This window comes from Macaca fascicularis, chromosome 17, assembly GCF_037993035.2.
Source record: "Macaca fascicularis isolate 582-1 chromosome 17, T2T-MFA8v1.1".
In the NCBI taxonomy this organism is placed as follows: Eukaryota; Metazoa; Chordata; class Mammalia; order Primates; family Cercopithecidae; genus Macaca; species Macaca fascicularis.
In genome coordinates, this window is record NC_088391.1 from 6,282,334 (window position 1) to 6,294,541 (window position 12,208).

Below are 12,208 nucleotides of genomic sequence, written 5' to 3' on the forward strand. Positions count from 1 at the left end.
TGCTTGATATTCTATGCCCCTTGGTCCAGCACCTCATGGTCCCCTCCCATTCTCCCTGTTTTGCTGGTATACATTATCCATGTCCGGTAACGCTTTGGCCTGTAGCCCCTTTTCACTCAGCACAGCAAACATTAATTACCCCAATTGAGTCATGATGAAGTGTGACCCTAGTTTTGGTCTGATGTCCAAAAGTGAAAGGTGGAAGGCAGGAAACCTTTGTCCTATAAGGGTCTGTTTCATCTGAAACTTCTGCATAGCAAGGAAGGGAGGGCACTATCTTTTAGCCGTGGGAGTGGGTCACTTCTGCAGGCACCTTGGTTTGTGGAATCTGGGGGCAAAGGCTGCGTCTGTCTACCCAGCAATGAGATATAGCCTTATTCCACAGCTCAGAGTCCCACCCTACCCTTGCAGGGCTCTGCCTTTAACGAAGGAGATCTGCTTTGACTGAACATTAAGCCTTCACTGTAGTCCTTTGTTGCAGAAAAAGGTTGGGCTGTCCTCCAGCTGCAGGTGACGAGAGTCTCTTGCAATGCTGTCTAGCAGGCCCTCTGTCTCTCACACTGCCCTTTTCATTCATGATTAGCTGACTTGAGCCTGCCATTTTCTCTCTTAAGCACATCATTGGTGACCAGCAGCAGCCATCCAATTCTACGGTCCCTTCAATTACTATTTTCCAATATCTCCACAATGCCAGGGACAGCACCAGCCACTGCATTCCCTTTCACCCGCATCATATTCCAGCCCACCACAGGTGAAAGGCAGCCTGGGCAGGTATGCTGAGAACTGACGATACTCCACCAAGGTCCTCATGATCCATTGTCTAGTAGATGATCCAACTCCAGAAGTCTGTCCTGCTTCCTGGAACTCCTCTGGCACCAACTCTCGCAGGTGGGACTCTCTGGAAACAAAGCCTGAGTCAGTGGTTTAAGATGAAGTACTCTTCAGGAGAGACGTCTCAGTAGGGAGGGAAGAAGAACAGGGAAGGGGAAAGAGCTGAATAAGAATTTGCCAAAGACTAGCCAGAGCTTAGGCCTTTTATTTGGAAAAACCAACCCTATCTCCCTTTGCCTGGCTAACTCTTTTAGGAGTCATTGCTCTTATAGCTCCTTTTGGATAAGATTCACTGACCCCCTCGGTACTGGCTAGGATTTCTGTCTATGTGATCTTACAGTAACCTGCAGTAACCTGTGTCTTTCACTTATCAGATGGTATTATCATTTCCTTTCTACTTGTTTAAGGAAAGGAATTTTCCAAAATACATATGGTACTCCCTTCTCTAAGGATCTCAGCATGCCTTAGGGTGAGGGGAGGGACAGGAAAGGATACATACATACCCACACATGCACACACACATATACACTTTTAACTTCCCAGGTGATCGTATTATATTTGCAGCCCTACCCTAAACCCTTCAATATCTACTAGCCCAGTGGTTTTCAATGTTGGCTACATATTGGGATCCTCTAAGGAGCTATTAAAACTGCTGATGCTGGGTCTGATTCCCAAAACATGCAGAATTGATTGGTTGGTTATGGGGCCTGGGCATCAGTGATTTTAAATTTTTCATATATTTTTTGAGATGGGGTTTTGCTTTTGTTGCCAAGGCTGGGGTGCAATGGTGTGATCTTGGCTCACTGCAACCTCCACCTCCCAGGTTCAAGCGATTCTCCTACCTCAGCCTCCCAAGTAGCTGGAATTACAGGCGCCTGCCGGTTAATTTTTGTATTTTTAGTAGAGACGGGGTTTCACCGTGTTGCCCAGGTTGTTCTCGAACTCTTGACCTTAGGTGATCCACCTGCCTCAGCCTCTCAAAGTGCTGGGATTACAGGCATAAGCCACTGCGCCCGGCCATCGGTGATTTTTTTTAAAAAAGCTCCCAGATTATTCTAATATGCAGTTGAGATTGAGAACCACTGGACTAGACTATGATGTCCATGGTGGTTGATTTTTCTTCTTACTTCTCTAGATAGTTCCAGGGCCTGCCTCAGTATCTGTAGTAGGCAGATAATAAATATGGAACAAATGAATGAGTGATTGTAAAAGGTAGAGAGATAAGTGCATTTTTTTCCCTCATTATGTCATCAGCTGACATTTAATATTAAGTCACATTTATAAATACAATTGACCTGAGCGAATTTTTCACATTAGTGATCACAAATATCCCTGGGAGTATAACCCGCAGAGAACACTCCTGTGATCTCAAATAGCTTCAGGTAAGATCCCAGACACTCAACTTTCCTGGCTTTCAGTTTTCAAAAGTAATTATCTCTGCCTTGTGTACATTAAATGGAGGTCAAAAGTTACCAAACTAGGGGCCGGACAGTGTGGCACACGCCTGTAATCCCAGCACTTTGGGAGACCAAGGTGGGAGGCTCACCTGAGGCTAGGAGTTCAAGACCAGCCTGACCAACATGGTGAAACCCTGTCTCTACTAAAAATACAAAAAATTAGCCGTAGCCAGGCATGGTGGTGGGCGCCTATAATCCCAGCTACTTGGGAAGCTGAGGCAGGAGAACTGCTTGAACTCGGTAGGCAGAGATTGCAGTGAGCCAAGACTGCGCCACTACACTCCAGCCTGGGCAACAAGAACAAAACTCCGTCTCAAAAAAAAAAAATAAATAAAAATAATAAAGTTACCAAACCAGGGCCAGGCACAGTGGCTCACAGCTGCAATCCCAGTACTTTGGGAGGCTGAGGCAGGAGGATCACTTCAGCCCAGAAGTTCGAGACCAGCCTGGGCAACATAGTGAGACCCCCCATCTCTATTTATTTAAAAAAAAAAAAAAGTTACCAGACTAGTTTTAGCTTCTCTGTTGGTGCACAAACCCTGCAGAGCTGGCCTTACTGCCTCCTGAGGCAGTGTGGGGCCACAGCGCAGATCTTCTGTGGTGTCCCCACCTGTATGCAAAAGAGCACATGGTCCAACTTGGTCTTCTTCAGGTTCCCACAGGATCCATCTAGATGCACAAAGTAGGTGGAGAAATGTCAGAGAGCAGACCTATAAGATAAAACATCTAATTAATTAAATACACATTCTCAATTAGGTGCCAACCTCTTCTGAGTCCTCTACCATCTGTAGAGCTAGTCCTAATAGAAAATCTTCAAGATAATGCAATCCCAGCAATATTTGATCTTTTTTTTTTTTTTTTTTTTTTTTTTTTTTTTTGAGACAGAGTCTTGCTCTATCACTCAGGCTGGAGTACAGTGGCACAATCTCGGCTCACTGCAACCTCCACCTCCGGGGTTCAAGCAATTCTCCTGCCTCAGCCTCCTAAGTAGCTGGGATTACAGGAGTGTGCCACCACCCCCAGCTAATTTTTGTATTTTTAGTAGAGACGAGGTTTCACCATGTTGGTCAGGCTGGTCTTGAGCTCCTGACCTCAAGATCCGCTCACCTCGGTCTCCCAAAGTGCTGGGATTACAGGTGCGAGCCACCGTGCCCGACCCAATATTTGATCTTACCAGTCATTTGAACATCCACATAGTAGACACAAAAAATGAATAAAATAATTGAGGAAAGATGAAATTAGAACACTGAAACAGAAAAAAGTTGATGAAACTTCTGAACGGGAATGAAAACATAAAGATACTAACAACAGCAGTGTTCAGAAGCCCAGTGTGGAAGAAGCCAGCCAAGGGAAGAGTGTGGACACTTTGCCTCTAACCCCTAGAGAGAAAGAAAATAAAGAGCCCCTAAAATCTCTACTGGAAATTTTGATTTTGATGGAAAAACAAAATATATCTCTGGAGAGACATGAGGCTGATGAAATGCCAGAAGGTCTCTTTACTCTTGATAACATCGAAACACTGCTGGAGTACAGATAAATTCTGGTGAGGAGGTCTTGAGAAAGTGTTTTGAGATGACAACCACGAGCACTTTTTTTTTTTTTTTTTTCCTAAAATACAACCGAATTAGATGCTAGAGTCTGTGAGATTTTAGAGGCTGCTAGAGATCTGTGAGAGCTGCATTTGGGAAGAAACCCTCAGGGACGTGAGCGACTCACGCTTCTTTTCCATTATCACTGACATAGCCGGAGAAGAGCACCTACAGTGTTGGTGAGGTTTGTTGATGAATCTCATGACCTGGGAGTGGAATCTGTGGGCTTCCTACCTTATGAGACAGATGCAGAAATTTTGGCTGCGAAATTTCACTCTGAAAGTTAGAAGTGGGAACTAAATATGGAATATTGTCATGGCCAGATTTACATTCTGTCCGGTGGATTTTCTTCTAAAATGGAAGTTGTTTGCTTCTAGATGCTATCTACATACTCTGCTCTTCCTGTGCCTTAAATATGTGGGGGGCAAAATCAGTGCCTGTTATGGGAGCAGTTGAGGAACAAATGCTATAACTTTTCCTATAACAATTGTTATAGGAACAGTTGAGGAAGCTTGTTCTTTTTTCCATCGTTGGCTGCAACTACTTTTAGAGCTTGGCAATGTAATTTCTGTTCTTTTTCAGAACAGTGAAGAAAAGGGTAAAGGACTGAAGGAAATGTGCCATTCTTTGTGGACAGGCAGGCATGATGCTTTTGAACTGTAGCGGACCTCCTATAGGCACTTGTTTTAGATGGTATAAATAGTGACCTAAATACTAGATGGAATAACTGTATAGCTGGCCAAGCATTTGTACTCTGTAGTACAGTAGCAGATTTTGATTTCACTGCCATCATTGTTGTTCTTTAAAATGTCCTATCTTTTACAAGAGCCTCTGGGGAAAATTTCCGGGGGCAAACCTCTGATTTCTTCTTTGCAGCCAATAGCTTGACTGCTGTACTGCATGCACTCAATAAAGTGATGGAAAATATTGAATTCATCACGAGTTTTGGTTTGAGGAAGCCACAAATTTGGCAACCAAACTTGATATTCAAATGAAACTCTCTGGGAAATTCCACAGAGCTCAGCAAGGCAACTTGGAATCTCAACTAACTTCAGAGTTACTGTAAAGAAACCCAAAGTGCTCCAACAGTGCAACACGTTCTTCAGGAGCTGAAAGATATATTCTCAGAACAGCACCTCAGAGCTCTTAAATGCATATCTCTGGTACTCTCAGTCATGGGATAACTCAAACTCAGTATGTCAGAGGAACGCCATGTACAGAAGTGACTTACCAGATCCCGACATGCTCTCAGCTGAGCTTCATTGTTGCAGAGTCAAAAGGAAACACAGAGCAAAAGATATAAAGCTTCCATCAACATTTATGAAGCAGGCAGATGTGTAGGCATTAATGTGCACATGTCGATGAAGGTCTCATGTATTCTTCCTGTGATGAAGGTTGAGAATGAGTGCTATAAAAGTGGACAAAAGCATTTCAAAGTATATTTGACGAACACATTGACTGACTAAAGATTGAGTGACTTGGCTTTGCATAACATAAATTTTGATATAAAACATCATCTGGATTTAATGGTAAACACATACAGCAACTCTATACAACTAAGTCAGCGCTTCCTACAGGTAATTCAGAAACTAGTTAAAATACCCAAGAGACTTTAAAAACAGGGCTTCTCTTATAGTTGATATTTGAAAGAAAACCTGTAAGGTGTATGTAGGCCACTTAATCACTGAGTATCTTTGTCTACAGGCCTCCCATTGAATACTTTAGCTGTTGATAAATCTGCCGATTTGAATGGGCTCTGTTTGAACTCTCCTGTTTTGGGGACCTATCTGTTCTTCCAGAAAGTGACCCTGAAGTTTCCAGGTTTCGCTCTACATGAGCTCTACTAGTAGCATTCTTGAATTGTTTTAATTGTCATTTTAGATATGACATTTATTGTCGAGTATTGAGCTATCAATTCTTCCAAGAAATAAATGTTGAAGAGATGTGGGAGGAAGAAATAAATTTTATAAAATGTTACAATGAAGCTCATGATTGATCTGTGACTAGTAGGAGTTTTTTTGTTTGTTTGTTTTGTTTTTTAAACTTTATGTTCTAGGGTACATGTGCACAACGTGCAGGTTTGTTACATATGTATACATGTGCCATGTTGGTGTGCTGCACCCATTAACTCGTCATTTACATTAGATATGTCTCCTAATGCTATCCCTCCCCCCTCCCCCGACCCCACAACAGGCCCCAGTGTGTGATGTTCCCCTTCCTGTGTCCAAGTGTTCTCATTGTTCAATTCCCACCTATGAGTGAGAACTTGCGGTGTTTGGTTTTCTGTTCTTGCGATAGTTTGCTGAGATTGATGGTTTCCAGCTTCATCCATGTCCCTACAAAGGACATGAACTCATCCTTTTGTATGGCTGCATAGTATTCCAAGATGTATATGTGCCACATTTTCTTAATCCAGTCTATCGTTGATGGACATTTGGGTTGGTTCCAAGTCTTTGCTATTGTGAATAGTGCCACAATAAACATACATGTGTGTGTGTCTTTATAGCAGCATGATTTATAATCCTTTGGGTACATCCCCAGTAATGGGATGGCTGGGTCAAATGGTATTTCTAGTTCTAGATCCTTGAGGAATCGCCACACTGTCTTCCACAATGGTTGAACTAGTTTACAGTCCCACCAACAGTGTAAAAGTGTTCCTATTTCTCCACATCCTCTAGTACCTGTTGTTTCCTGACTTTTTAATGATCACCACTCTAACTGGTGTGAGATGGTATCTCATTGCAGTTTTGATTTGCATTTCTCTGATGGTTAGTGATGATGAGCATTTTTTCATGTGTCTGTTGGCTGCATAAATGTCTTCTTTTGAGAAGTGTCCATATCCTTTGCCCACTTTTTGATGGGGTTATTTTTTTCTTGTAAATTTGTTTGAATTCTTTGTAGGTTCTGGATATTAGCCCTTTTTCAGATGAGTAGATTACAAAAATTATCTCCCATTCTGTAGGTTGCCTGTTTAGTCTGATGGTAGTTTATTTTGCTTTGCAAATAGAAGCTGTTTAGTTTAATTAGATCCCATTTGTCAATTTTGGCTTTTGTTGCCATTGCTTTTGGTGTTTTAGACATGAAGTCCTTGCCCATGCCTATGTCCTGAATGGTATTGCCTAGGTTTTCTTCTAGGGTTTTTATGGTTTTAGGTCTGACATTTGAGTCTCTAATCCATCTTGAATTAATTTTTGTATCAGGTGTAAGGAAGGGATCCAGTTTCAGCTTTCTACTTATGGCTAGCCAGTTTTCCCAGCACCATTTATTAAATAGGGAATCCTTTCCCCATTTCTTGTTTTTGTCAGGTTTGTCAAAGACCAGATGGTTGTAGATGTGGTTATTTCTGAGGGTTCTGTTCTGTTCCATTGGTCTATATCTCTGTTTTGGTACCAGTACCATACTGTTTTGGTTACTGTAGCCTTGTAGTATACTTTGAAGTCAGGTAACGTGATGCCTCCAGCTTTGTTCTTTTGGCTTAGGACTGTCTTGGCAATGCGGGCTCTTTTTTGGTTCCATATGAACTTTAAAGTAGTTTTTCCAATTTTGTGAAGAAAGTCATTGGTAGCTTAATGGGGATGGCATTGAAGGAGTTTTAAGAATATATCTAAAAATCAATAATTATATTGATTTTAAGAATATATCTAAAAAAATCAATAACAGTAAAGGGAATTACCAGACAGAAACATGTGGGTTTGCCAAACAAGAATTTCAGTGTAGATTTTGTTTTTACGAAATGAATGTGAAGGAACAAGTTATAGTGAAAGTTTGAATGGAAGAGCCCACCAGTGTTGTTCACATTTGGTTGCTGATGTCTGCATTCCTTTGTTGAGGCTATATCTTCATAAGCTTTTTATCAGGTGCATGTTCAACACTTCTGTTTCATGGTCAAGACAGAATGAGAGGCCATGGATACTGACAACTGACCTGTCTGTTGTCTTCTGTCTTTTTCAATGAGTATATCTACAGCCTTGTCTTGATTTCTTTTTTCTCTTTTGAGAGATAGGGCCTTGCTCTATTACCCAGACTGAAGTGTAGTGACGTGATCGAAGCTTACTGCAGCCTTGACCTTGTGGCTCAAGTGACCCTCCCTCCACAGCCTTCCAAGTAGCTGAGATAACAGGCATATGCCGCCGTGACTGGATAATTTTTTTTTTTTTTTTTTAGAAATGGGGTCTCACTATGTTGCCCAGGATGATCTCAAACTCCTGGGGTCAAGCAATCCTTCTGCCTCAGCCTCCCAAAATGTTGGGATTATAGTCGTGAGCCACCGTGCCCAGCCCTCATCTTGATTTATAAGCAAAACCTGAAAAATCTACAAAAAATAAGTATTTGGTGGTTTACCTAGAAATAATGCAGAAAATATTGCTATTATTTTCAGTGAAGAAAATCAATCTTGTATTGTTTATTTCACTGTAAATAAAATACAAATTTTCTTTTTAGAAAAGTTACCATATTATACTTAGACTTATAAAACATAGCCCTGGCACAAGAGTTTAAGATTAAAGCATATCTGCTTTACTAAAAGAGATATTAGAACAGGGATGTACAATTTCATATGAAGGTCAATGTTAGTGAAAACAGAATAAACATTTATAAGGACCCATCATGTTCCAGCCACCATACTAGCTATTGCATAATAGCCAGTGAGGCACAGTATACAAAAGGAACTCAGCAAGTATCATGGGATAGCCATCTGTCTAATGGAGTAGGCATGGAGCGGAGGGCAGGTGGGAATAGGAATACCTCCTGTGCAAGTAGTGCACATGTGCCTTGTTAAACCATCTTTTAAAATATGAAAGATAGGCTGGGCGCAGTGGCTCACACCAGTAATCCCAGCACTTTGGGAGGCCGAGGCGGGAGGATCACTTGAGGTCAGGAGTTTGAGACCACTCTGGCCAACATGGTGAAACCCTGTCTCTACTAAAAATCCAAAAATTTGCCAGGTATGGTGGCGCGTGCCTGTAGTCCCAGCTACTTGGGAGGCTGAGGCAGGAGAATTGCTTGAACCCAAGAGATGGAAGTTGCAGTGAGCCAAGACTGTGCCACCGCACTGCAGCCTGGGCGACACAGCAAGTCTCCATCTCAAAAGCAAAAAAAACAAAACAAAACAAAACAAAAAAACGCTGGGCCACGGTAGCTCATGCCTGTAATCCCAGCACTTTGGTAGGCAAGGCGAGTGGATCACATGATGTCAGGAGTTTGAGACCACCCTGGCCAACATGGTGAAACCCTGTCCCTACTAAAGATACAAAAATTAGCCAGGTGTGGTGGCGTGTGCCTGTAGTCCCAGTTACTTGGGAGGCTGAGGCAGGAGAATTGCTTGAACGTGTGAGGTGGAGGTTGCAGTGAGCTGAGATCGTGCCACTACACTCCAGCCCTGGTGACACAGCAAGACCCTATCTTTAAAAAAAAATTAAATATGAAACATAGTGTATCTGGAAGAGATGCAACTGAACTGGCTAGGAATGGGGAGAATAGGATGCAAGAACGTAAAGCTGGAAGCACAGGTTTGGCATGTGTGAGAATAAAGAGAAAAAGAACAAAAAACAAGGCATGAAGCATAGTTCGGAAAGCTCAGTTTGTAACTGCCATTCATCTGTGTCATTTTTTATTAATGCTTATTGTTTATTTCAAGAGAAGTCACAGACTTCAAAGGCATTAGGCTAGACTGGCCAGGGAAGAATTACTATCATTATTATTAGATACAATTTGCTGAATGTCCGCTATATGCCAGGCCCTGCACTGAACCCTTTAAATACAATCTCTCTAACCTGTACAACAATCCTACAATCTTGGCAATATTCCTAGTTAACAAATACGAAAACTAAAGCCAAGTGAGGTTATATAACTTGCACAAGATCCCACAAATTATAAATGGAAAAGCTGCTGCATTACTAAATTTCTGAGAGGGAGACAAATGATTTGAATAATAAAGATATTTTGATCTACGTTTTTCCCCCTCCCTTTGGGTCACTATACATATAAGTAGATCAGACTACTGTAAAATTCAAACATAAAATTTAAAACGATGTATGAGTTTATAATGTTATTAAAGTAATGGTATTATGTAAACATTCTCAATTTATGAATAGTACATTTTGTAAATTCATTCCAAAATGCATTGTTTGTAATTCAGAATGCCTATTCTAGAGACAAAGCATGCATGGTAGTTTCCAGGCTAGCCTAAATATACACATTTAATATGTACTAGATCTATTGTTTTGTTTTGAGACAGAGTCTTGCTCTGTCACCCAGGCTGGAGTGCAGTGGCACGATGTCGGCTCACTGCAACCTCCACCTCCCAGACTGAAGTGATTCTCCTGCCTCAGCCTCCCAAGTAGCTGGGATTACAGGCATGTGCCACCACACCTGGCTAATTTTTGTACTTTTAGTAGAGACAGGGTTTCACCATGTTGGCCAGGCTGGTCTCAAACTCCTGACCTCAAGTGATCTGCCTGCCTCGGCCTCCCAAAGTGCTGGGATTACAGGCATGAGCCACCATGCCCAGCCTAGATCTAAATTATTAATTGTCCAAATATAGGTTTTACTTCCTGGGATCAGGGGTACATACTATTAAGAAAGTATTAAGGGAGGAGTGAGGAAGAGGGAGGCAAGTAGAAGAAGATTTTCTGGTGGTAAACTAGAAATGAAGTTTCTAAACTACAAGCTGTTGTGTTTCAAATGTTTGTAAATTGTTTATTGGAACTCAAAAGTTATTTTGTCAAAAAAAGTACACATGATGGTTTAGTTTCTAACCAGCCCATAAAGCTTATTAAAGTGGTCATTTGTTGACATTTATTAATTTTTTATTTGATTTGAGCTTCTACTGTCCTTGTTTTTCCTTTTCCTTTTCTCAGCTGTTCTTTTATTATCTGTGTGACCTTCAGCAAATTACTTAACCTCTATAAGCCTCAGTTTCCCCATGTGTAAAATGAGGATAACTGTAGTACCTATTGAATTCTGAGGATTAAATTAGTTAATGCCTTGCACATAGAAAATATTCAATAAAATAATAATCACTATTACTAGTACTCTTATTATATTACTATTATCTGTCTTAGGTTGCCTACCTGTCCCCACTCCCCCTTTAGGCAGAACCTTCGACAATAATTTATTTAAAAATGATTTATTTAGGAAGTGTTCCCAGGAAAACCAGCAAGGGAGTGGGGAATGGAACTGAGAAGGAAATGAGCCTAAATGAGGTATAATCTAAACTGACTCAAACTCAGAGGCGACACAGGAGACAGTGCAGGTCACCCCAGTGTTGTCCCAACCGGGGGCCAGGAGAATTGGGGTACTCAGAGTCATTGAGTTAAGGCGGGAGTGGCTGAATTCCCAAACACGTCAGCTTTGTCTGTAAAAAGTAGAGTCTGGGTTGGACACGGTGGCCCAAGCCTGAAATCCTAGCACTTTGGGAGGCTGAGGCAGGTGGATCACTTGAGATCAGAGTTTGAGACCCGCCTGGCAAACATGATGAAACCCCATCTCTACTAAAAATACACAAATTAGCTGGATATGGTGGCGCATGCCTGTAGTCCCAGCTACTCAGGAGGCTGAGGCAGGAGAATCCATTGAACCCAGGAAACGGAGGTTGCAGTGAATGGAGATTGCACCAGTGCACTTCAGCCTGGGCCACTGAGCAAGACTCTGTCTCAAAAAAAAAAAGAAAAAAAAAAAAAAGTAAAGTCTGTTCCAGTTGCCTCAGGGCAGCCCCATTAAGAAATAAGGAAATTTGGCCAGGCGTGGTGGTTCACACCTGTAATCCCAGCACTTTGGGAGGTCGAGGCAGGCGGATCATGAGGTCAAGAGATCAAGACCATCCTGGCGAACTCGGTGAAACCCTGTCTCTACTAAAAACACAAAAATTAGCTGGGCATGGTGGCACATGCCTGTAATCCTAGCTACTCTGGAGGCCGAGGCAGGAGAATCGCTTGAACCTGGGAAACACAGGATCCTGTGAGCGGAGATTGTGCCATTGCACTCCAGCCTGGAGACAGAACGAGACTCCGTCTCAAAAAAAAGAAAAAAAAAAAAAGAGAAATAAGGAAATTTAAGAGGCTAGGTCACAGCACTGAACGGGCATCTGCTATATCATCATCACCATCATCATCATCGTTACCATCATCACCTCCCGTAAAACACAAAAATGGCACATAGTGTGAAAGGTATTGTGTTAGGTTCTAGGGATTTTTAAAAAGCTGTAAAATAACAGTCCTTTCCCTTCTACACCTTCAAACTTTTGAAGAGTCAGGAAGAACACACAGAAGTAAAATAAGTATATGCTAAGAGCCAAATAAATACAAACAAGGTATATGCTATGGGAACGTATTG

General features: G+C 41.8%; 1 pseudogene; it reads left to right on the forward strand.

The window, feature by feature from the left end:
• Positions 1-3,142: 3,142 nt before the first annotated feature.
• Positions 3,143-5,833, forward strand: LOC135968134 (52 kDa repressor of the inhibitor of the protein kinase-like; annotated as a pseudogene).
• Positions 5,834-12,208: the final 6,375 nt, after the last annotated feature.